This window comes from Leopardus geoffroyi, chromosome D2 (genome assembly GCF_018350155.1).
Source record: "Leopardus geoffroyi isolate Oge1 chromosome D2, O.geoffroyi_Oge1_pat1.0, whole genome shotgun sequence".
Classification (NCBI taxonomy): domain Eukaryota; kingdom Metazoa; phylum Chordata; class Mammalia; order Carnivora; family Felidae; genus Leopardus; species Leopardus geoffroyi.
The window spans coordinates 41,621,848-41,646,336 of record NC_059334.1 but is presented as its reverse complement, the minus strand read 5'-3'; the positions used below and the strand labels follow the sequence as shown (position 1 = coordinate 41,646,336).

General features: G+C 37.4%; 1 protein-coding gene across 10 annotated transcripts in view; it reads right to left on the bottom strand.

Moving 5' to 3' along the window:
• NRG3 (neuregulin 3) overlaps positions 1 to 24,489 on the bottom strand; it is a 1,060,953-nt gene that overhangs the window by 709,832 nt on the left and 326,632 nt on the right. The gene's annotated exons all lie outside the window — the stretch shown is intronic.

Genomic DNA, 24,489 nt, shown 5'->3' with positions numbered 1-24,489 from the left:
GAAAGAAACTATTTCAGTTCTCTTTGGAACTCTCTGGGGTCTCGGTCCACCCTTGTTCTAGACATATGTGAGGAAGCTCCTATTGGCAGTCACATTTGTATACCCACCTGGGGACCTCTGGGGCATCAGGGACCATCACCAGGTATCTGATTATATAGGTGATCTCTGGTCCAAAAAGAGAAATGATGAGTGAAAATCTGATCCTGATAGTCAGACTCAAGGATAACCAATTTTAATCAAGGTGAAAGTTCCCTGCACTTAAATGGAAAATGAAGCATCCCACCTATACAAGGGCTCAAGGGTAGGAGGTGATAAAGGAGCTTAGTGAGATGTCCCAGGAAGACAAGTTACAGAGAAGTGGAACCAATAGAAGGCCCAATAGTCTAGCTTGGAGTAACATTTCTTCCAAGGTCATCTGTTAACACCATGTTCTTTATATTCAAGAAGAGAATTTATTGAAGAACCTTTTATTGAATCTCCTCCACTTCAACGTCCCCCTGTCATTATGAAAATCATTCCCAGAGTCGGTCAACACCATTTACTGAGTATTTCTAATCAAAACAATGAGAAAGCAATATTCAGAAGAAACATTAGTGTACCATCTCAAACACAATTTCATATTTCTACTTTGTCAAGGGACGGAATTAGATATAAGGTAAAGGAATAATCAAGATGAGAAAGGAAAACCCTTTAAGCTTTTTTCCTTAATCAAATTTGGTATTAAAGCATTCCTCAAAGGCCTTCTATTAGTGCTCACCATACTCTCAATTACCACTGCCATTTATGATTGATTTCAAGGTTTCATTTTGACCTCACAATTTTAACATTCATTTCTATACTGGTATAGGCACAGAACACCCAGGAAAATGGCAGAGTAAACAGCAGAAATGCAAGAAACAAGGAATAACTAGATTCAATAAGCAAGCATCAAGTTGAAAATCAATGAGTGATGCAATAAAAAAATAATTACTCAGTCGCTAAAATATGAGGGTGAGTCACTCAGCAAGAATTCTTCCAGCAGTGTGTCTCCACAAAGACAAAGAAAGCAAAGAACAGCCATGACAGATGAATGGTTCCAAAGTTAAGTCATTAACTCAACATCCAATATTTGGATAAAAGGAAAAGCAACAGTGAGTACAAACTGAGGCACTCTTGCACTTGCTGAGAAACTAAAAGCCTGAGTGGAGGGTGCACAAGGCAGAACTCACAAAGGAGAATAAGGAAAGATGACATTCTCATGCCTGAACTGTGAGACGGGTGACAATGGGAGACACATAAGAAAGTATCATATGTACCTATGTTTGACCCTTCGTGGATGCACATGAATAAAAGGCATGTGTTTTCACACAGCTACAGTAAACAACAAGAACAATTACCTATCCTTGAAAGAGGCTTGGCTTCATCTTTGTCAATTGAGTTTCTGGAAAATGTATTTCAAAGTTTTTCTAATAATAGTAATAATAATGGATTGATCACTGAATAACATGTGAGGCCCATTCTGGAAATAAAAAGACAAACAGTCCAAAAGCTGAGGATGTGAATCTGGATCAACCAACTTTAGGATCAACTAACTCATTTAGGGCAAATCATATGGGCATTTTGAGCCTCACTTTCCCACCTATAAATGGAGATGGAAACCTACTGCACAGAATGGTTAGCACTAAATAAAAAGATGGATTCAAACACATAGTATTCAACACGCAGTATTCATAATATGTGAATTTAGTGTGTCTGGAATTTAGTGAATGTTTGCTATCATTATGATTTGCTAATTGTCCTCCCAAGGATTTTTAGGAAAGAAGCACTAGGATTATTTCTTTTTCAGGAAAATTAAGACCTAGGTTTCATAGAGGTTTAGTGCCCTGCCAACAGTCATATAGCTAATAAGTAGGGAAGTAGGATTCAGATCAAAGATCCACAGGGACCCCAAAAAGGGGGAGTTCAGGGTGTGCCTCTGGACAATGCTGTTCTGCAATTCTGTACTGCTGACAGATGGTTTTAGCTCCACCTGCTTTTCTGGAATACAGTTTGGAACTGCAAGTAGTCCTACACATGACCAAATGTCCTCAGCTTCTAGAAATAGTAATAAAAATAAGAACTCTTTACCATACAAATGAATAAGAGGAGCTCTGGGCTCAAAGAGGAGACTCAGGATCTCAGTTTCCTGGGAGTCACTGTATCTTTTTCTGGGAAAACTGGAATCTGGAGATGTGTGTTTTCTTCCTTGATCCTGTTAAGTTTGAAAGTTTCCCCCCCCCCCACCATTTTTTTTCATTATTGGAGTAATATCTGGATAGAATACTGTGCTAAAAGTGTAAGAAAATGAGAAATATTACTGTACATGGAGATATCAACAAGACCCCACCCAGAAGCCTCAAGTTGAATAAACAAACAAAAAGTACTGCAGATCTTAACAAAGTCATTAATAAGGTATAAGTAACAGAGGGATGGAGAGAGCACACAAAATGGCATGTGACAGATGCAAGCCACATACTCTCAACTTACTTCAATAAAAGAGAAAGACTAAAATGGAATTAAAGGGCAAACAACGCTAAAGAAATACATACAAATTCAAACATTTCACCTTAAGCATTATGCAGTGATTGTGCAAGTCACAATGAGGGGAAATTTCAGTTCTAAGGAATATCCTAAGGGCCTCACTCAGTGCTTTGCACATACTTAATATTATATAAATACACGTATATAAAATCACACAAATATATGTATGTATATAATCATATCTATATAATATATTACATATAATATATGTTTATATATGATAAATATAAATATATAAAATATATAAATGTATAAACATAAAAAATATAATGAATAAAATATACAAAATATATGAAATGGCACATAAAGATTGAAAACACTTAGAAAGATTAATTTACACTTTTTTTGGTCTGTCATTTTCAGTCATTGCCATCAAGATGAAGTTTCCTTGGATGAGAACTGATTCACATTCCCACACCCAATTTATTTGTAAAAACAATGTTTTCTTTGGATTGCCTGTTCCTAGACATGGAAGAAATTCCCCAGGGACTCCATTTAGGCAGGGTGTCATCATGAGGGATAGTTTTCCCTAATTTTTCCTGTGATACTAACCATCACCTGCTGTCATTTTCACTGTCACATTTTGGAACATGTTGCATTGCTTTCGTATAACCATCATATTGATAATGACTTTGATTTTACTTACTTGGAATAAAATTGATGTGTGCTAGCATCTAGCTTGTGTGTATGCTCATCTAAGGGCTAATTGCTATTTATGTTTTCTTGGCCATGCTATTGTGGTATAAAATGCCCTCAGTTAGGAACCAAACCATGTGATTTGGCTTAGTGTATTTACTCTACCTGCTGAACCATATTTTCCCCCTGTTTCCTACTGGTAAAAAAGAGACACTAATACTTACCATTCAAGGTGTTTTGTGTGTTAGAGATAATTTATACTTAAGGTACATCTTTCATAAATCTAAGTAATGCAGTTTCTAGTGGCAGTAGCAAAAATATTAGTATATTTTTGAGATTACATAGTCTTTCTTTGCAAATTATAATCAACGATTTTAGATTTTAACACTATAGTTATAACTTGTCATTTTTTTCCTTGTTGCTCTTCTGTCTCTTGTTTTTCCCTATTAGCATTTAGTATGTTATTTTTACTTACCTTTGAGGTTTCCTGGTCAGAATATTTATTTTTCTTGCTATTCCACACATTTAAATGTTTTACTGGCTAATTTATCCTTAATAGCATAGTAATAGCATACTAAAGATTTTGAGATCTAGTGATTATATTTTCAACATTATCTTTCCTTATTATTTAAAAATTAAATAATTTTAGGGGCACCTGGGTGACTCAGTCACTTAAGTGTCAAACTCTTGATTTCAACTCAGGTCATGATCTCACAGTTTTTGAGACTGAGCCCTGTACATTAGGCTCCATCCATTGGAATTCTCTCTCTCTCTCTCTCTCTCTCTCTCCCCCTCTCTCTCTCCCTCTCCCTCTCCCTTCCTCCCTCCCTCCCTCCCCCACTCGCACTCTCTTTCTCTCAAAATAAATAAATAAAACTTCTAAAAAATTAAATAATTTTAGCAGTAATGAGTGAAGCATGTCTATTTTTTTCCTGTTGGTTTCCTTTTGAAAGTCTCTAATATATTAATGAAATTCTTTAATGTATTTCTACATTAAAGGTAATGCATGTTGAAACATACACTCTTTACCTTCTGAAAAAAAAGCTTTCTTTCCTATTATTTTTTGGTATGTTTGTGGCTAATCATTGTAGAATTTTTGTCAGATCCTTTCTTGGCAAATGAGGTAATTACATAGATTTTAACAATGTTTGAGGTTTTTTTGTTTGTTTGTTTGTTTTGTTTTGTTGCTGTGTTCTGTTCATAATTTTCCTGGTGTGTCACCAGCTCAGCATTTGAGGGTTAAGTCCTGTGGTTTCAATAAAGAAGGCTTTTCATATCTTACATCTTATTTGCTAATATTCTTGTGGATGTTTTCACTCGTTTGTTTATTCAACCAAATAATTCATAGGCAAGCACTTGCTGAAAACGATTGTGCTGGGCTCTACAGAGGTTCAAAGATGAATGAAAGGGAAACAATCGTCAGGAAACTGAGTCTACTGGAGGGGTCCGACATGAACACAACATAACACTAGACATTTTGTTTTATACATCCTAAAAGTGTTCTATTATTCATGGACAAATATTTATTGATATTTTTCCATGTGCTAGACACTGTACTTGTAACAGAGGATAACCTGACAAAGAAAACAATATAGTGCTGTCTTCAGGGAACTCCTAATCTAGCGGAAGACAGCCAATAAAGGGTAAATCACACAGACACATGCAGACACACACACACACACACACACACACACTGAGATTCTCTCGACCTAATCTGTGCTCCAGACACTTGACTTCTTCCTTCAGTGGCAGCTGCTGTGACTGACTCTTGGTGGGTTTGGCCACTCTGCCCTCAGAGCACAGAAGTCTGCTCTGGTTGTTTTAAGAGGCACCTTCCAATAAAGTATCAGTACTTAAGTATTGTTTGGGGTCCTATTTTCTAGTGAACTCTTAACTGAATATACTCTAAGAGGAAATACTTGAGATTCGCAAAAAGATTTTACACTGACAATTTAGAAAAAGACTGTATTTGTGAAAATGATGTATTGGAGGGTCTGAAAGAAAATTTCAATCTTATTACAACTTGAACACAGCATGACTTCCATACAAATACAAAAACAACATGATTTTCATATAAATTAGCCAAAGGCAAAATGGAGAGAACTGAAAACAACAAAAAAGCTACACGATAGAGTATCAAAGGGGACATGGCAGATAAAGAAGATTACAATGGGGAAAATCATACTAAAAAATCCACATTGGAGGCACTGAAGAGCAGGGTTAATGCTAAGGATACAGAAGACGAAGTTAAGAGGCTTGCCTCGAATGTAGAAGAAAAAAACCCTAAAAAATAAAGAAAAACATCATGGATATGGAGGACAGACAATGGAGAGTTTCTCTGATTACTTGTTCTTAAAAAACCTAAACGACTCAGGAAGTGTTTTAAGAGACAACTTTCTTAGGCAAAAGGTCTTATTCAGTTTTAGGCATTCACTTGGGAAGGCCAACAAACCCAGACGTGCAGGGCCTCATCTGGTCTCTGCCACATCTGTAACCATAACTTCCCAGAGAACTAACATACTAGGTCCTATCAGTTCTGGAAACCCAGCCTTAGGAAAATCTTTGTACCTTTCCTTAAAAACTGGCTCAAATGTCTGCACCACATGGTACGTTTGTCTAAATCCTTCATCTGAAATATGCCCCTTATTTCAAAAATACCTTACACTTCTTAGTTCTTACCACAACTGATATTAACTCCTGATTTATTTCTGAAATTGTTCCATTCTGTCACTCACACCAGATTGTATGCTCACAAAAGAAGAGCCTCCCTATTTCCCACTATATGTTCAGGTAACTTTGAAGAATAGACAAAACTTTAAAGCAAAGGAAAGAAGTTAGCTTTGCATTGATAAAATTAAAATGAAGTATTACTTCACAGGAAATGTATTGGGCTAAGCAGTATGACATCAAAATATTAACTCATTTATCTGACACAAATTGAAGGACTTCCATTCTATGTTGGACACTGTAATCAACTGACACAAGAAAGGTTAAATTTTAAGAGAAGAGAGGCGCAATGTCCCCTCACACAACTGCAAGCAGCAGAAGATAAAAGAGCATGGGAGGCTATGAGGATTTGGTAGCAGAAAATCATTGATGGGGGTGATCAGTTTGCAAGGGTCTAGTATGGTGGCACCATGGAGACTGGGTATGTTTCTCTTCCTATCTGACTAAAAGCAAGTGAACTTCAAAATGGCATCAGTAATAACTGTTGGCAGCTCAACAAATCAGCTGGCTTTGCCCTTGACATAATTACCATGATATTCCTGAGGCTCAGGTATAATTGATCATTCATCAGAAGCCAAATGTCTGATTCACTAGGGATTTTATAGCAAATACATTGATTTACTTACTTTATTTCATCCACCATGATTTATTCTGTGTATTACTTTTGTTTTTAATCTAAACTCTGCTTAATTTTTTTCTCTGTCTTTAACCCTGTTGGTTAGCTTGGTTTTTTTCTTGCCCTGATAGGGTTTATGCAGAATTATCCTCCAATTCCTATCTGCTTGAATGTAAAACTAGGGCAATAGGGCCTGGCAGGTTTTAAAGAGTCCTGATATATATGGTCAGAAGAATTGGTTGAAGGTGTTTTGATTCTGGGGTCTAAAAGTTGCACTTTACTGGGGCTGAAAAGCTGTTTTGTGCATTGACTATGCTACCTAAAAGATGTCGAAAAATAAAGGAGAGAGCAAAATCTGAGAGAGTATAAAAAACATAAGTTTGGGATGACTTTTATGTTATGTGACCTAATTCCTTTCTTCTTCTATCTTGCCAAAAAAAAAAAAAAATTGGCAGTAAGTAGAATTCAAATTAAAATATATGCCTAGAAAAAAACCCAAGTTCTAAATCAAGTCTACTCCATAATCAAGAGCTCTAATCATTTTATAAATATTAAAGATGTTGCAAAATGAAAATGTCTTCTATTGGCACTGTTGCAGTATTTAATCACTGAGCCATGTGTGCAGGGCAGAGAAGGAAGGAGAAGCTTCAGAGTAAAATTTCTATTTGGGGTGTTTTCCCTATGTGAGGTTAATATTATTTTAAATTGCAATTTATGAAAATAAAATAATGGATCAAATATGTTTCTAATGTTTTTGAAAAATTATAATTTTACAATTAAGTATTAAACTAAACCTCAGGAATCAGATATGGTTACACAGCGTGTACTAAGCATGTGGTATTGAGATACAGGTATGATATTTGGAGTGTGTTTAGAGATGATGAAGCATATTTCTTTTTTTTTTTTTTTAAAGTGTTTTGCTTTCAACGTTTATTTTTATTTTTGGGACAGAGAGAGACAGAGCATGAACGGGGGAGAGGCAGAGAGAGAGGGAGACACAGAATCGGAAGCAGGCTCCAGGCTCTGAGCCATCAGCCCAGAGCCCGACGCGGGGCTGGAACTCACGGACCGCGAGACCGTGACCTGGCTGAAGTCGGACGCTTAACCAACTGCGCCACCCAGGCGCCCCTGATGAAGCATATTTCTAATAAAAGCCCTACAAGCTCTCCTCAACTCCCACTCTCCACTAAATCCACCACTCCACTCACCCCCCACCCCGCCCCAATTCAAGGAAGATGCTTAATGCAATGCCCTTGATTTTAACTAACTACCATAAACATGAACTTGAAGGTTTCCAGAAGCTGCTGTTCACTCTATATCTGTAGATATAAGAAACCCACTCCTATACCTCCCACCCCAAAATCCCCAGCTTGGATTGGAGCTCACCTTCCTAAAAACTTTTCATCTAAGCCCTACAAATGTGGTTTGTGTGGTTAAGAACCTTAATAAAATATATGCCACTATGTTCTGAGCAAGAAAAGAGTATTCAAAGGCCTTCAGTAGGTTTGGAGATTTTATATCTATGTCTATATCTATATCTATATCTATATCTATATCTATATCTATATCTATAGAGAGAGAAATACCAGAAATACCAGAAATGCTTGCACATGTCCTTTTGACTGAAGAATCACAGATCTTACCGCTTTCATCCCTTTCTCCTATTTTAACAGTAAAATAATGAATTCATTTCAATTTGTTGCTGTGTATGTTTATTTTTCTCCATGCATGCATTTTTCTCTATGATCGTCTTTGCTTATTTTAAATGTTTTGTTGTGATATTTATCCATTTACGTTAAATTTGTGCATATGTGTATGTGTATCTTACTCTATTTCTAATTTTTCCTTCCCATTTCGTGATACAGGACTCTTCTCCTCTTTCTTTAAATTCACAGCATCGAGGTGATACATGGCAAAGAAGATGGGTTATGTTCATGTAGTACAAAAAAAAGAAAGCCATTTTGATTCATTAGACTCTTCTGTACCCATTAATATCAAAACAATTGAGGTTCTAGAATTAATTTCCTATGGTAAATTATATGTACTAGATAAAAGCATCTAGAAAATATAAGGAGATGGAATTAATGAATTTATATGTGTAGGGCCCAGAAAGTAATCATGTGGAAAGAAATGCAAAATTGGGCCAAAAGTGAATGAGGTTTACATAGGAATGTTTGATGTAGGGTCAGTTTGCAAGCAGATATTAAAACGGGTCCATCTTTCATAGTCATAGAAGTAAAACAGAATCATAATTCGAGAGTTTAATTCTTCTATCAAAAATTTTTACAATCTGGATAAGTGAATCTCAAGTCAGAATGATTTTGCGTCCCAGGAAACATCTGACAATATCTGGAGACATTTCTGATTGTCAAAATTTGTGGGGCGCAGGAGGCAGGACATGTTCCTCCTGCCATCTATTATGTAGAGGCCAGGGATGCTGTCTACAGTACACAGGGCAGCCCCACATTCCAACAAAGAATCATCAACCACAAATTTAAATAGTGTTAAGGTTGAGAAACCTGTGTCTATATTAACATAGTTCTTAAGAACATATTTGCTACTGATTGCTCAAGATGAGATGTTCTTTGATGTAGCACATTTCATTAATATGTGTGCAGGGCAATTTATCCACTTTTCTCACCATCTCAAACATTCCTTTGATCATTTTAAGAAGCACTTAGAGGAAGAATTCTAATAATGGGCGAACTCAGATGTTTAAGATGAATAGGTTTTTAAGTACCCCCATGGATTGGGTTCTTTTCTTAGCCATTCTTTGCAGTGCAAGCCCAACTCCTGACTTCCCCAAATAGGATCCGCCAGCAATCACTGATCCAGCCCTCCATTGCTAGCCCTTGATTTCTAACCCTACTGTCTACAAGACAAAGCCACAGGAAACATTTTTATCAAATGCAGCTTAAAATCCAACACACAGATGAGACTAGGGAGTGACTTCAAAAAGCTACAAGATGACTTCTCAGGTAAGGAACAGTACGTCAACAAAGATGCACAGGGAGAAAGTTATATGAGAAAACCGTAAGAACCCCAACCAGAGCAGAGGGGTCAGGTCCAGAGAGAGTGAGACACCAATACAGAGGCTGAATGTGCCAGATTGTGGAGGAGTCTGAATGAAGATGGCACAGAAGAGCTGAATTGAAAGGCAAAAGGCTCCCTAAGAAGAGAATGTGCTGCAGATGCTCTATTTCCACAGGGTGGAACACAGACTGTGTCCTCAATGACGGAAATGAACTGGATCCCAACACTCCCTGCCAATGTATCCAAGATGATAAAATTTTGCTTGATAGAAAACAAATACGTTTAAACATTAGCCTCCTATTCCAAATCTGGACTGAATTTTTGTGCTGAATGTTCGCGCCGTTAGTAAAAAGAATAAACTAGGAAATGTTCCATCAAAAAGAATCATAATACAATTTTGCCTTGAAAATGTATGGCACTATCTAACTTCTTATATAAAATGTTATTTCATTATTATTGATGACCACATCATATTTACCCTTCCCATTTGCATGACATAAAAAAGGTGTTAAACTTACTTACATATTAAACACAGGTTACTCATTCATATTCATTGACTTTAGCCGATCAATCTTCCATAAGTGTCTTTTCTTTGGGTATTTGATATTACACATTATTAGAATATTGAGACGATCTCCAAGGAAGACAAAAAAGAAATGAAGAAAGTAACAAATGAGGATGAGAGCCAAGAAAAAAAATGAATTTGTACTGAAAGAAAAATGAACTTCATTTAGAAAGTAAAATAAGACCGGCATCCTAAGGAATACAAGACTAATGAAAGACATTATGAAAAGAAATTGTACTAACATTTCACTTTTTAAAAGGTAGATTAGCGTGACGTGTTTTGCAACCTTAGCTTCCGCAGTGACTGACTGAAGACAGGAGTGTAATAACAGATGTTGGTTTTCAAATGTCTCAGATGGCACACGCAGAAGCCATGTGTATTCTGGGTCTTTGGAAAGTATTCACTACATGCCAGCCACTTCTGCAGAAATCACTTTTCTCTACTCACCACAATAATCCCACAAAACAAGTACTATTATTATCCACATTTTACAACTGGGAAAGCTAAGCACGAAGATGTTAGGCAATTTGGCCACTTCAGGACAGTTTTTCTCGTGTTTTGGGCAACATCAGAATCACCTGGAGGGCACATTAAAATACATGCGGGGCCGCAACCCCAGAGGATCTGATTTAGTGGGTCTGGAGCAGAGCCTGAAAATTTGCATTTCTAACCAGTTCCAAGGTGATCCTGATGCTGCTAGTCCGGAAATGACACTTCAGAACATCTAAGGGAGGATGTCCTTAAGAGTGATGGAGCCCAGGCAGTCAGGATGCAGAGTCCACGGTCTTAACCGCCATGTTAGGGGTCACTGGAAATGCACCACATTACCCATATGACAAAGGTCACCACCCCTGTAGACACCTGCACCCAAACCCTGTCACATGGAGAGAAACTTGCTGTTTCCAAGTTTTATTATTGTCACATCCTACTCTTCCCTGTCAGGTGGACAATTTCATGACAGACATTTAATGAAGAATAACTTTAAATGAAAAAATCATGTCTTTATGTTTCTTTCCTTGAATCGTGAAGATTATCTTAATTCAAGATCAGCAGAACTGCTTCTATAATCATTAAATTAAAATACAATTTGTGATTCCAAAAAAACAATAATGCTGGTTAAAACACTTAGAAATGTACATTGTTAAAAACATACCAAATATGTTATATACATAAACACGTATATTATTGTTTCATTTCTACTATCTTATCTGTAAAAACTAGTGATATTTCAGAGTATGTCCCCAAGTAGGCACCAAATTACAAGATAATTCATTCAACACTTTTTAAGTGCTCCTCTGCCTTGTTTCTAAAGGAAATCATCCGGTCTTATGTAAGAAACATAAAATATACAAAAATACCCACGGATTTTCTTTATAAACCATACACAAAGTCAGATAGTTTGCAGTAAGGAACTGGCATATTTTCGATAAGTGATTAAATATTAAACATGATTTTAATTGCTTATAAGGCAGTGAATATAGATAATTACCAAGTTTCTTTAAACTACAAAAATATATTGCCTTAAAAATCAGGTCTACAAAATTTTAGAAACACTAGTTTTTAAAATGTAAAACAGAGTTCCAAAGTCCCATATATAAGTCAGATGGTGTTGTCACTACCAGTCTGTCTGTCTGGCACAAGTTGAGGTAGATAAGGTTCAAAAGCAAATCCTTCCTTCAGCCATGAATGACATAATTTATTCAGAACACTTGGCTTGTCATGGTAATGGCTTGAAAAATAGTAACAGAAGATTATTTTGCAGAAAATCATCTTAAAATTCAAGTGCATACGTATACATCCACACATAACATACTCATATTAATCACAGAGTGGTAGCACTTATCATTACTGATAAACTATAAATAGATTTTAAATGGGAGATGAACAAGGAGTAGCTGAAGGAGAGATCACTAACATATGAAGTTTAAGAGGATGCTAAAATAGGGGCGCCTGGGTGGCTCAGTCGGTTGGGTGTCCGACTTCAGCTCAGGTCATTATCTCACAATTTGGGAGTTCAAGCCCAGCATCGGGCTCTGTGCTGACAGCTCGGAGCCTGGAGCCTGCTTTTGATTCTGTGTTTCCCTCTCTCTCTGCCCCTCCCTTGCTCATGCTCTGTCTCTCTGTCTCTCTGTCTCTCTCTCTCTCTCTCTCTCTCTCTCTCTTAAAAAATAAATAGACATTTAAAAAAATTTTAATAAAAAAAATAAAGAAGATGCTGAAATAAAAATTAAGAAGTAAAATAAAACTACAAGAATGAATCCTGAATATTTTACATGACGTGAAGTCAAAATATTACCGATAAGCCATACCGTTCAATTTGCTATCACCTGAGGAATCCCACATTCAAATTTGATTTATAGCCCTTTTTGCACATCTGACCTATTATTAAATGCATCTGTTCCAGAAATATAGCAAAATTATTTCTCATAATTCTTCGCATGTCTTCTTATAAGAGGTAAAAGCTTTTTGCTTAATGAAATTTCATTGGACTTGAAAAATATTAATTTCTACTCATGTAATGGTAAGTGTTGGAGACACACATGTTCTTAATTAACTTCACATTAATAAAGGAGACTTCCCTAGATATAAGTGTTTAACTGGTATTTGCCATGGGGCGGAGGGGATGGGTTGCCATGAGCAAGAATCCACAAATGTTAGCAAAATGAATGAGAAGACAGTGAAGCCCTTTCTGAAGAAAATAGAACATATGCATTTCTACTTCCTTGTTCCTATTTTTGGGAAATAATATCTACAGAAACTTATGAAGAAGTCATTGTGACTTCTTTTGATAAAGGTCTTTATCAAAAACAAAAAGACAGCAAAAGCAAGCATACAAAGAACATAATGGAACAGGATCAAATACTTGCTTGCTTTATATATCAGGTGGTCCCACGTGGTAGGAGAGGGAGTGGACTGCCTGCACAGACAATCAGGCCAAAGATAGGCCAATGAGACAAAGCTACTGGCTGATTGACCTGATGGCCATGGCCACTCCTTTTTCTTGATCGTAAAACCCTTCTGGTTTAAGGGAGGCTCTGTCCCTTCTCCAACCCTAAGGTAGAACCTTCTGCTAGGCTATAGAAATCCCATCGGTATCATTGTTCTTATCCTAGGCTGGTGAAAGAATAGGCCTATGGTATAATACCAGCCACTGAGCCTAAGAAGTCTGGTAAGTACTTTTCCTTTTATTTTTGTTTTTCAAAAGAATTTGCAAGAATAGAACTTTCCCTTTTGTTACACCCCTGGATACTGCCATCTTCTTAGCTGCTTAGAACTGGGGCAGCATCTTAGAAATTGAGTAGTTCCAGCTAAAAAAGACGAAACTGATTTAAAAAAGCTCCCTGGGAACATGGAAAGAACTTGGGTCCTTTCCACTGTCTTTGAGCCACTTATTGAATTCACCAAGTTTGGAGCCATTTATCTCTGGATTCTCCTTATTGAAAATGAAAAACAAAACAAAACAAACAAAAAACACCCCAAAAGCTTGCTCTGAAAACATATTCTGTCCTGTTGTTTGATTCTGCAAACATCCTAAGTGACATAGCAAGATAATCTATTCTTTCGTTCATTAATCTTTTTCATTCATTCATTCAATAAACCTATACTGTGTACCTAGGTTGCCCAAGATGCTGGGTTAGACAGCAAATATAAACACACTGATAATATATTTTATAATATAGTATAGATTCAAAGTACTGTTCGTACAATATTTCATTATTTTCTAATCACAGAATAAACCCATGTTTAGGAAATTGAGGCTGGGGGAGGTTGCACCTTGCACAAAGTCATCGTGTTGGGTGATAAGACCTCCGACTCTAAATAATGCTTGCCACATCACCTACCTATGTCTTAATCAACTGCATGTTCACGTTCTGGCTTCCCCAAGGTCAGCAGCCATTCTGACCTCACTATGGATCCCAAATCTTTCTCTGCCTTAGGGGCCAGCAGCAGGGCCTGGGACACATGTAACTACCAGAAACCCACCAGCCTATGTTAAAGGCATTTCCATTTAGGCAACTGTAACTGTGCAATCCTTTGGGACACAGTGAGAAAATATTAGAACTTATATACTAAATTTTTTTTTCTTTAAAAAATCCAATGCATATGTATGTTTTATAACATATATATGATGTTATCTCTGTCATGCATAGACAATTTATAGATAATCACATACGTACTAAGGTTTCATGCTCATAACATAGTTACATATAGGGTTGCGTGATCATATTTGAAGATCACTGATTTCATTGTTTCTGACTAGCAGACTGGAAAGTGACATACCTACATGCCTCCTTTGTTACCCTGGCTAAATGTTTTATTAATTCGGAAGCACTATGGGGCAATGACCATATACTGTACTCAGCAATGTGCAAGATACTATGATCTACGTGGATGATCCAGCTCAAGTCACAATTTCCTTGGAATATCTTTTTTTCCTTTCCACAGGGTTGTTATAAAACGCAAATAAGCTAATATATGTGAAAGCACTTTCTAGGTTGTAAAACCTATAAAAGTGTTAAGTTCAAAACAGTGGCTGGAATTAAAGTATTTATTATAATGGAGGGAATGGACTCTTATTGAGTATTACCATTTACTTTTCAGGTACTATTCCATTAAGTCCCCACAACATGATGAGTAACCGATATAACTATAGCAAGGCAAGTATACAGTTGACATTTGTGTGTTTATGCACAGGGAGTTTTTCATTTGACCCTTAGAACAAGTCTCAAGAGTATTTATTAGTTGGAACCATAGGAAATTGCTGTATTCATATAGATCAGTCAAATATCAGAAATTTCCTACGGTTCCAACTAATAGGAAAATGATCATTTTATATATGAGCAAATGGAAGCCAATTGAAATGACTTACCCTCTAGCGAGTAGAGGATCTAGATTCTACCTGTCTCCATGGCCCCCTGCCACATACTGACCCACAGAGCAATCATGCAAGACATGATCTACCTGAGGAGTACACAGCAAGCACCCTGACAAGGACAGCACACATTGTCAACTACATGCCAAGCCCTTCAGAAGGTGTGTTCAGGTCCTTGGTGAGGGGGCATGGAGCACTGCACTTCAAAGGAAGGGGTGTATTACAGCACCTCTAAAATATATTCCATGCAGCCGGGCTACTGCCCTCTTTCCAGAATCTATATATTAAGTGAGACAAACTAAATACTGTGTCATTTTAGGTGTGCTAACAATAATGAAATACATTTTAGAAGGCTATACATATGCAACTGAATTTTACATTGGACTGCTAATGACCCCTTAGATTTTATTAACTCGTATTTCCAGCTAGTCCTGAACAATGGGGCCTCGCCAACCCCATGCAAGAATGCAAATCGCTACGGAAAAGCCCTCATCTTCGTCAGAAAGTGATTTTTAAAAACCCTGCTCTGTCTCAGCAGACTCTCTTGGCTACCTGCAAGTGTATGTCCTGCACACTTATTCAGTCACTCCTGGGACAGCAGGTCTCTGCCCAAGGATGCCTTTCTACTCCCTGAAGTTGAATCTGGCTCATTCTTAGGAACAAAAGCAAACAAAATGAGAAGCGAGTAGAAAGACGTCACTGCAAACATGTTCATTATCTTAACGTCCTGCATTTATCTGCTGAGAAGCTATTTGAATTCCTTAAGGAACACTTTAAAAAAAAATGAGGGCCAAAATTCTAAATTTTGTTACAGTTGAGCGAAATTCCTACAGTTTAAAACCTAGTTAATGGCTTAAAAATGAATCAGTGGTTTGTCTTTAGAAATATTCATAATTCATTTTAATCACTAAAGAAAAGAATTAAATGTACAGGTGAGAGAATGCCTACGGTTGTATTTAGAACTCTCACTTTCATTCCATCTTCTAAGGGAGACTGGACGACCACGAACACCATCTGGATTTTAGGAATCCAATAAATATTAACATTTATCAAGTCCCACATTTATGGCAGTGTTGTTAATTAGCTCAAAAGGTCATTTCTGGCACCCATATGACTCTGTAGGTACAAAATGATGATGGATCCTTTACACTACACCAAGACGTGCAGCGTGTTTTTACCAAGGATCCATGACAAACACAAATGCTCATTTCCTCACTGGAAGTGTCTGCATTAATACCAAGGAGCTGTTTTTGAAGATAATTATATAATATTTACCTATTACTGCATAAAAATCAGTATGTGCATAAATATGAATGTTCAATTTTAGGCAAAGTTTACAATATGCATTCAAGTGTTTTGACAATACCTGCAACCTTAAACAGGCTGTCAATCTGATAGTGTGTTGATTCGGGATGTTTTCTCCCCTTCCTTTTAGCTTCCTCTTTGATTTTTGGTCTCATTGCCTAGCTTTTGGCACAGTGAGAAAGCAATTTTCTCCAGAGTCAAAATTAGTACTGCATCATGAATTATTCAGCTCGACACATTGCTTCTTGCAGTGCCCTGTGCTCTTCCAGCCCCAAAGTTTGAAGTCTTCCCTTTCACACATTCCCGTCTCCATTCAACCCCCTGCCCCTCGCTTCCCCCTCCCCCCAATATGGCAGTCCAGCAGGCTGGCACCCTGGCACCCGACTGAATTTGTTTTATATTTAAATTTCAAGTCACATAGCCGCCTCTAGCTGGAGTGCTTCAGAGTGTAATCACATGAGGCAGGCTGTTTCCACATAAAACAACTTCAAATAATTTCTGTGAGATGGAAGCCAGCCTTTAATAACTTCACCTTAAAATAGACTCATTGAGAAGAGTCTGACCGAGCTTCAGATGCCTCAATAAATGTAATATTAACTCTATCTTTAAAATCTTTATAGTTGGCAATTTTAATGTTTTCTTATAAATTTTCCATTTAAAGCCTCTTGCCTGGATATGTTGTAGCCATATTCCACATTATAGTTTCCCCCCTGTTACTTCTCAGTTCATTTATTTTCTCAGGAAAATATCCCATATATATATATATATATATATATATATATATATATATATGACATGTATCGATATCAATATAGATATACAAACAGGGAGAGAGATATCAATATCAATATGGATCTATCCTATTCCCACTCCTCACTGAATACAAATTTTCCATGAAAGGATTACACACTTATTATAATAAGTATCGGTTTTAAGATATAACTTGCTTTGTTTTGTTAATTACACTACTTACAGTATCCCTATAAAGCCATACTCTTCAAAGGGCCTTAGACTGACCCTGCATGGGGGAGGGTTTGGGGCCACACCTCGTCTAGATTAATTTTATAATGTGAAACAGAAAGGCTTTTAGAGAAAGTGAAAACAGAAGCACACAGATGTCAAACTGACAAACTAATATCTCCCTGAAAAGTTTTCCAAATAACCAAAAGCAATGCATTTGTAAGAGCTCCATTGAATTGCCTTAAAAATGTACTCCTGGGATAATTTCTCCATGAAGAAGATGCTCCAGAATGCAAAGTTCTTAACCTATCATTTTATTTCTGTAACTAATAGCCAGGTCTTATCCTGTGCTGTTATCGTTACTCAACATTTTGTGGTCATACTATGTGAAAAAAAGTTCCTGATCACCCAATTCCAGGGAGCAGGGATGATTATTAAGTAAAAATATTCTTTAAAGTATATAATTCTACTTATACATAACTGATCATTGACAGATGTTAACTTTAATTTTCTATTCACACAGACTTAATTAAGGCAAGATAGGACTCTTTAAATTGAAAAATATGTCCTATTCCTTTTGAGAGAGATGGTTTAATATGTATGTAAACTTCAGAATTTAAAACATTGAAAATATGCTCAAAAGAACCTTGATTTTGATAAATAGATGGCATTAGACTCATTTATGTTGGCCAGTAGCATGCTACATGCAGCATTTTAGTGCTGTTGCTGAAATGATTAATTTTAAGTGTGCCAAGATTCGGAATTTATATTCTGAAAATTTCCAGTGCTGCAATGTTCAACTTGTATTTTAACAGACTCCTCGAAGACGTTAACTTTGTGATTCTTGATTTATGCTTCCAAGTGCGATTTTACGGTTTGAGTAATCAATGTTTCTCTTCCCTCCCGTTCTTCTTCCCCCTATCTTCTCCCAATCTCTCCTCTCAATGTCATGTAGTTATAAGAAGAGAGATTCTGGTGCAATCCCCTGGGGTTAGCTGATGAGCATGGACCATATGTTCCTGACTTTCTTCAGAGATTACTGTGTGTATTACATTGACAAACCAACTCCCCCAAAACCATTCTGGATAACTTTATATTACACAAACAGCTTGCTAATGAGTCGTCGTGGCAGTTGCCATATTTTAGTAATATTTATTAAACTGTTATGAAGCATGAAACTATATTGCTTTATCTCTATGATGAATTAGTTAAAAGCTAGAAGGTTTTGTTTTTGAAAATAATCTTTCTTAATTAACTCTCCTAAAGTACCCCCCTCCCACCCCCCCCCCCCCCCACCCATATGTGTTTTAGATACTTTTCCTCCTATTACTGATATTCATCTAGGAAAGACTAAAGAACAAAGATTTTCAAACATATCTTTTGAATGTTCTTTTATTTAACTGACAAGATGAAAAGCAAGTTGGTAAAGTATAATGGGCAAGGGGGCAGCAAGGCTTCTTGTACTCCAGCCTTTCAGAGAGGTTCAAGTTGACAGAATTGAAGTAAAGTGCCTCATAGTAAACATTCAGTGCAAGGATCTACTTCCATTATTATAATTTTACCAGTCATTCCAGTGGCTTATCAAGGTACATAATTTAAAACGTTTGATTATAGTATAACTGGAATACAGGTGCAATTCTGCGATATCACTCCCAATTGTATTTAAAAGGCTTCCAATTTTACTTAATCATTGCTTAATCTAGAACAGACCAGAAAGGCTTAGCATATTAGCCGGACATATTGCCTCTGTGCAGACAAACCTGTTGAAATCTTTCTCCTATAATTTTAAGTATATTCAATAACTTCCTTATGCCTCAGTTTCCTCATCCATTAAATGATAAGGATAATTGTCACTACCTGTTAATTTGACTTATATAAGATAGTGCCTATAAAGTATTTTGCAAATAGTCAGTGGTCAAATACTACAAGCAGCTTTAAGCTATAAATCAGTTGACAATAACTATTGTTAAAAATGACAGTTTTACACGGCTTTTCTATTTTTACAGAAAGTAATGCCAGCTGGTGATTAAGAACGTACGATGTGCTAGGCACCATTCCAAGTCCTTTACCTGTGCGCACTCATTTAAACCACACAAAAACTCTATAGGCAGGTATGTTATTCATCCCCTGTTATGCACAAGGGGCTAAGGTGCAGAAAGGTGAAACCAGCACAAGATCATTCATTAGTCAAGTGGCCCAGGCTCTTCGTTACTGAATTCTAAGTGCAAATAAATACATGTTTTCCCTTAGAGGACTTGGGATTTCTTTCTTAATCAAAATAGAAGATATTAAGAAAATAATTGCTGAACATGATAATTCAGTCACCCATCTCTCATTCGGTAAGACAATTGCATTGATTGTCCAATACTACTGAATATAATCAGAAGAGAACCAGGCATACCCAGATTGAAGCAAACATTAAAGGCCATTTAGTCCAGCAACCCATCTGGAAAGCCTATTGCTTCTCCAGCATGTTCTTGTTTCCTTTTGTCAAGAGCAATTAGGAAAGCAGAATTACAGATCAAGGCACTCAGCATCCAAGAATGGGCACCACGCTAGCGAAGCAACTAGCCAAGGGTCAGAGCCTCTCCCAGCCTCAATTTCCCTATTTGTAACATGGAAGTAATAATATCAACCTCATAAATTTGGTGTGAGGCTCAAATTAGATAAAACATGGGAACTTACCCTGTACATGTGCCCTGTGATCCATTTGCACAAGGCACTACTTTTACTTTGGTGATAATGATGCGAATGAATTTACAGATGAAGAAGAAATGTAGAATACATATAAAAAAGACAAGAGATATCTTAATATATAGTTCCATGTAGAGAACACTGAGATCGCTAAAAACTATAGCACACATCCAAAGAGCCCTGACATTGGAAAGCAAGCAATTACTTCAGCCAGTCCAAAGGGAAAGCTAAGTGGAAAGCAGTAAACAGTCCTCAAGAGTGGTTCAGTCTGTACATAAAAACAATCCTTATATTGGCGATATTAGAAGAGATAGGAGAACTCTACCTCAAGAGACAAGACTATAATTTCTGCAATGTGATTGGTTCCAGAAACACTGCCTATGGATTAGCAAGGCCTCCTGCCCTAGCCATGTTTCCTGACTGCCACTGTCCAATTCTGCAGTTTATTAGCAATTCCGGCAGAGGGTCAGCTGGGGAAAATGAAAAGAACTGACTATTAAACCAATGAGAATGACCATTCGTTTAGTAAATTGTCAGGCTCTGCTGGGGAAGAAGCAAAATGTATTGTCTAAAGGAGGTCATGGAGATTTCAGTGATTTATTCTAAACCTGTTCTTAATTCCTGAAGGAGAAGAGTGAGCAATAATGAAGAGACTGAATATTTGAAGATGCAAATTAAACAGAAGAAATTAAGGCTTTTTTAGAGGTGAGAAGAGCAAATAGCAATGTATTCCTCAGCAAAGAAGGGCTCCACTATTCTTAGACATAAAAAGAAGTCAAAGACGCAAAGAGGTCTTGGAAGAAAAAGAAAGCGTCACTGAATAGTGTGTGTGGTTAATAGAGGCTTACTGAATTTGGAGAAGATTTGGAAGAGAACATTTGCTACTAGACTAGAGAATCGGTAAGAATCAAAGTATTATTGAGGAACGATCAGGATCCAACTGTGATTAAAAAGGGTAAGTGAGATGTGACCCAAAGGAAGAAAGAGCAGAACAAATAATCATTTCTGCTGTTGAAAAAGTAGATGAGGTAGAAAGTAAAGACAGGAAGGTCTTCCTGGAAGGTAGAAGGTACACTGTTGGAGGCACTTAGGTTGGAAAGGAAGACAGCATGATGGTAATGGAAATACATGTCCTCATTGCACTGAAATACCTTTCTCTTCCTAATGTCAGTGCAGCCCCCAATGATTCCCGGCCCCCCATTCCAATACTGGTGAAGACATGAGCACGGGTGTCAAAACTTCCTTTCTACATGTCCTCACGCTCTTTCTTGAATTTGTCCCTTCGGACCATGCCTCTCCTCTTGAAGTTCATTCCTGCACTGGCTTTGGTGATAGTGTGCTAATTCTTAAAGCCTCTATTGAGTCTTCTGGGTCTACTTTATAACTTCTCTTCATGCTTCCATATTTGTGGACAAACCTGAGAGTCCATCTTTATCTTTTCTCCATAGAGCATCTCTGCACCAGTTCTCACTTTTACAGCCTCACCTAGCACATCAAACCAGGGTGCTGTCAGGTGAAATGAAAAGGAACAGGCAGGATACAGAAGAACAACAAAACTGAATTCTATACGACAGGCCCTAATTGAATACAGAAATAGAGGAAGAGAGGAAATCCAAGATGATGCTGAAGGGCAGAGCCTTAGTGAGTTGAACAACGGTAATGTCAGCTACAGCTGTAAGGAAATCTGGTTGGGATGGAGAGATGCATCAGAAGCTGTGATAGGGTTGATTTTGGCATATTGTTCAAGTGTCTTCCAAGCTTTTTATATGTCTTTAATATCATCCTTCTGAGTTAACAGCCCCATTTCTGTCTAGTGCACATCTCCACCTGTGACGCAGATAACAGCGTGTGCAACAAAACTCATTTCTCTCCTACATTTGGGTCCACAACAAGACTCCATTTCAATTATGTTAGGGCCATGTGACTAGGTTCTGATAAGATGCGGATAGTAATATGTGCACGTACAGGACTGACCACAAAACCCTTTGCAAGTGTCTACACCATCTGTACTTCAGCAGCAACCTCAGAGATCACGTAGTTAAGATGGAAGCACTACAAGATGGACAGAGCTTGAATTGCCACAGGATTGCATCGAGAACGTAAGCCCCAGTTCTCGTAGATGACACGTGGCACACACAAATTGAAAAACTGAAAAGAGATGCAAAGGGACAAATTACATAGGTGAGGACAAGTTTTACAGATAGCAGTGGAGAACGATACAGGACCCCAGGGCCACCAACTGTGGGGATATATTCCCACTCCTGGCCTGAAGAAGCAAATGAAAAGTATATTCCAGAACCCAAAGACAGAGTTGTATGGTGAATTCCCCTTGAAAAGAAGCAGGATGCCAGCAGAGAGAGCACTACACACATACACACCCCTATCCAGTCCTTCCTCCTGCTCTTCAGTTGTCTCCTGTTGTTGTCCTCCATTGGCTCAACCCAATCAATAACAGACAGCAAAGGGCCCACCAATGGAGTCTAGTTAGGATGGTCTCAAGATACACGCCAAGGTGGAGAATATGAAAGAGTGGATACAGTGACAAATAGAAGGTATCTTTCCAGAAGAGAGCCACCAAAGAGAACTACCAGACCCTCATCGGACTATGATGTGACCAAGAAAACTTCCTTGTACTAAGACACTGATATTTTAGGGCCACTTACTACAAACTAATGACAGTTGTTTTGACTAATATAAAGCTTGTATATCCTGTCTGTGCCTCAGATTCTATAAGGTTCCTATAAATACATGAGTTATATGCAGTGAGGTGGATTCCAAAATATAAGAGCATTGTCTTAGAAATGAACCAGTCAACTCTAATGAATCAAAGCAGAGATACACAATGCTATTCTTAAAAGTTTGAAAATTTCTCACTCCAGAAAGAGTTTATTGTAGCTTGATTGATGCATTGGTATTTCCATGCATTAAAATATTCAATGAAAGGATTAGTCAAATAAGGAAAAAGAAATCAGAGTTGAAAGTTTGGTTGTCATCTAAATCTGACCTAGTGCAGTAGACGGCACTGCAGAATGCTAAATATTCTAGTGCCCTGTGAGAGAGTCATTCTCATTCATCCCCGCCTGCCTGAACTCAGGAGAGGACATAATACTTGCTATGTCTAATGGAATAAGGGCTGAAGTGATGTGTCCTTTGTGACAACTTTAAAGTGGGTATGCAAGTTGAATGTGTCTCTTCTCTGCCACTGTAAACCAGCAGTGATCTAGATAGAGGCTTTCCCTCACTCTAATCATGGCGTGAATATAACAGGGACCAGGCAGAGAGCCAATGTGCAATGGACATGTGGTTTCAGCAACAAAGAATTTTTCTAGTTTTAAACCATTAAGATTCAGACTTACTTATTTCCATGTCATACCCAGCCAATCCTGACCAATGCAGGAAAAATGGAGCCCTGATAGAGAGATTTCAGTTGTTTGTCATCCTGGCAAGGTCATTTCTATGGGCATATGAATGTACCTAGCTATTGTTAAATATGTGGCCCATTCAACTTTCATTGTTCTGATTCCTTGTTCACCAAGGAATATTCTGCTTTCGACTCTTAAGATTTGACTTACCGTGGTGGTACAACCTAAAGGGAAATAGGGGGCTAAACAGATATGCATTCATTATTTTATTTGCATTATAATTTATTAATTTTGCCGACTGATTTGATATATCTCTTATGACCTTTGTTAATGTTGGCCACTGGTGAAAGATGGATATGTTCTTGATTTGCACACAAAGTCACATTGCTAAGCAATGCTACCACATAAAAGTGTCTCCAAAAACAGTGAGCAGAACTTCCACAGTAACTACATCATGCCATTACTCTGTAGAGGAGAGTAAGCCACTTTCATGTCCTAGTATCAATTATAAACCAGGCTGCATTTCTAAAACTCAAATACTGAAAGGCCTTTTTGATGTTTTCTTCTGCCTTACCTCAATTTCTAATCTGCTGCCCCCTTCTGTAGAAATGGAATCCTTACCAGAATCCAACTCCCGCTCTTCTTTGCCATCACCACGGACTTCATCTGACATTCTCCTAGCTTTGCTTGAACTTTTGCAACAGCCTCCTGGATGGTGTCTCTGCCTTCACTCTTTTCATAATCCATTCTACATATGAGTCACAGATGGTCTTTCTAAAGCACAGTTGCCATTATTATTTTCTCTATTCAAAATAATAAAATGATTCCATGGCAATCCAACATCTTCACCCTGACATTTATGTCCTCCTCATCGTGACTCCATCTAATCTAACACATCACCCTATGTGTATATCACATATCAAATAAATGAACAGCATGTTGTCCATTAATGTGCTTTGAGCTAAGGGACTTTTAGGAATGAGTTTTTCTATTATCTAATAGCATTCAGTAATTCTTACAACATATGTTTTCCTTCTAGTCAGATCCATCTTGTCCATCCCTCTTATAATAAATACTATGCTTTTTTCATATATAAAAGGGGCTTCAGTAAAAAACAGGAATCTATCATCCCCTTAGGTAGAGATTTTAACATTTAAGC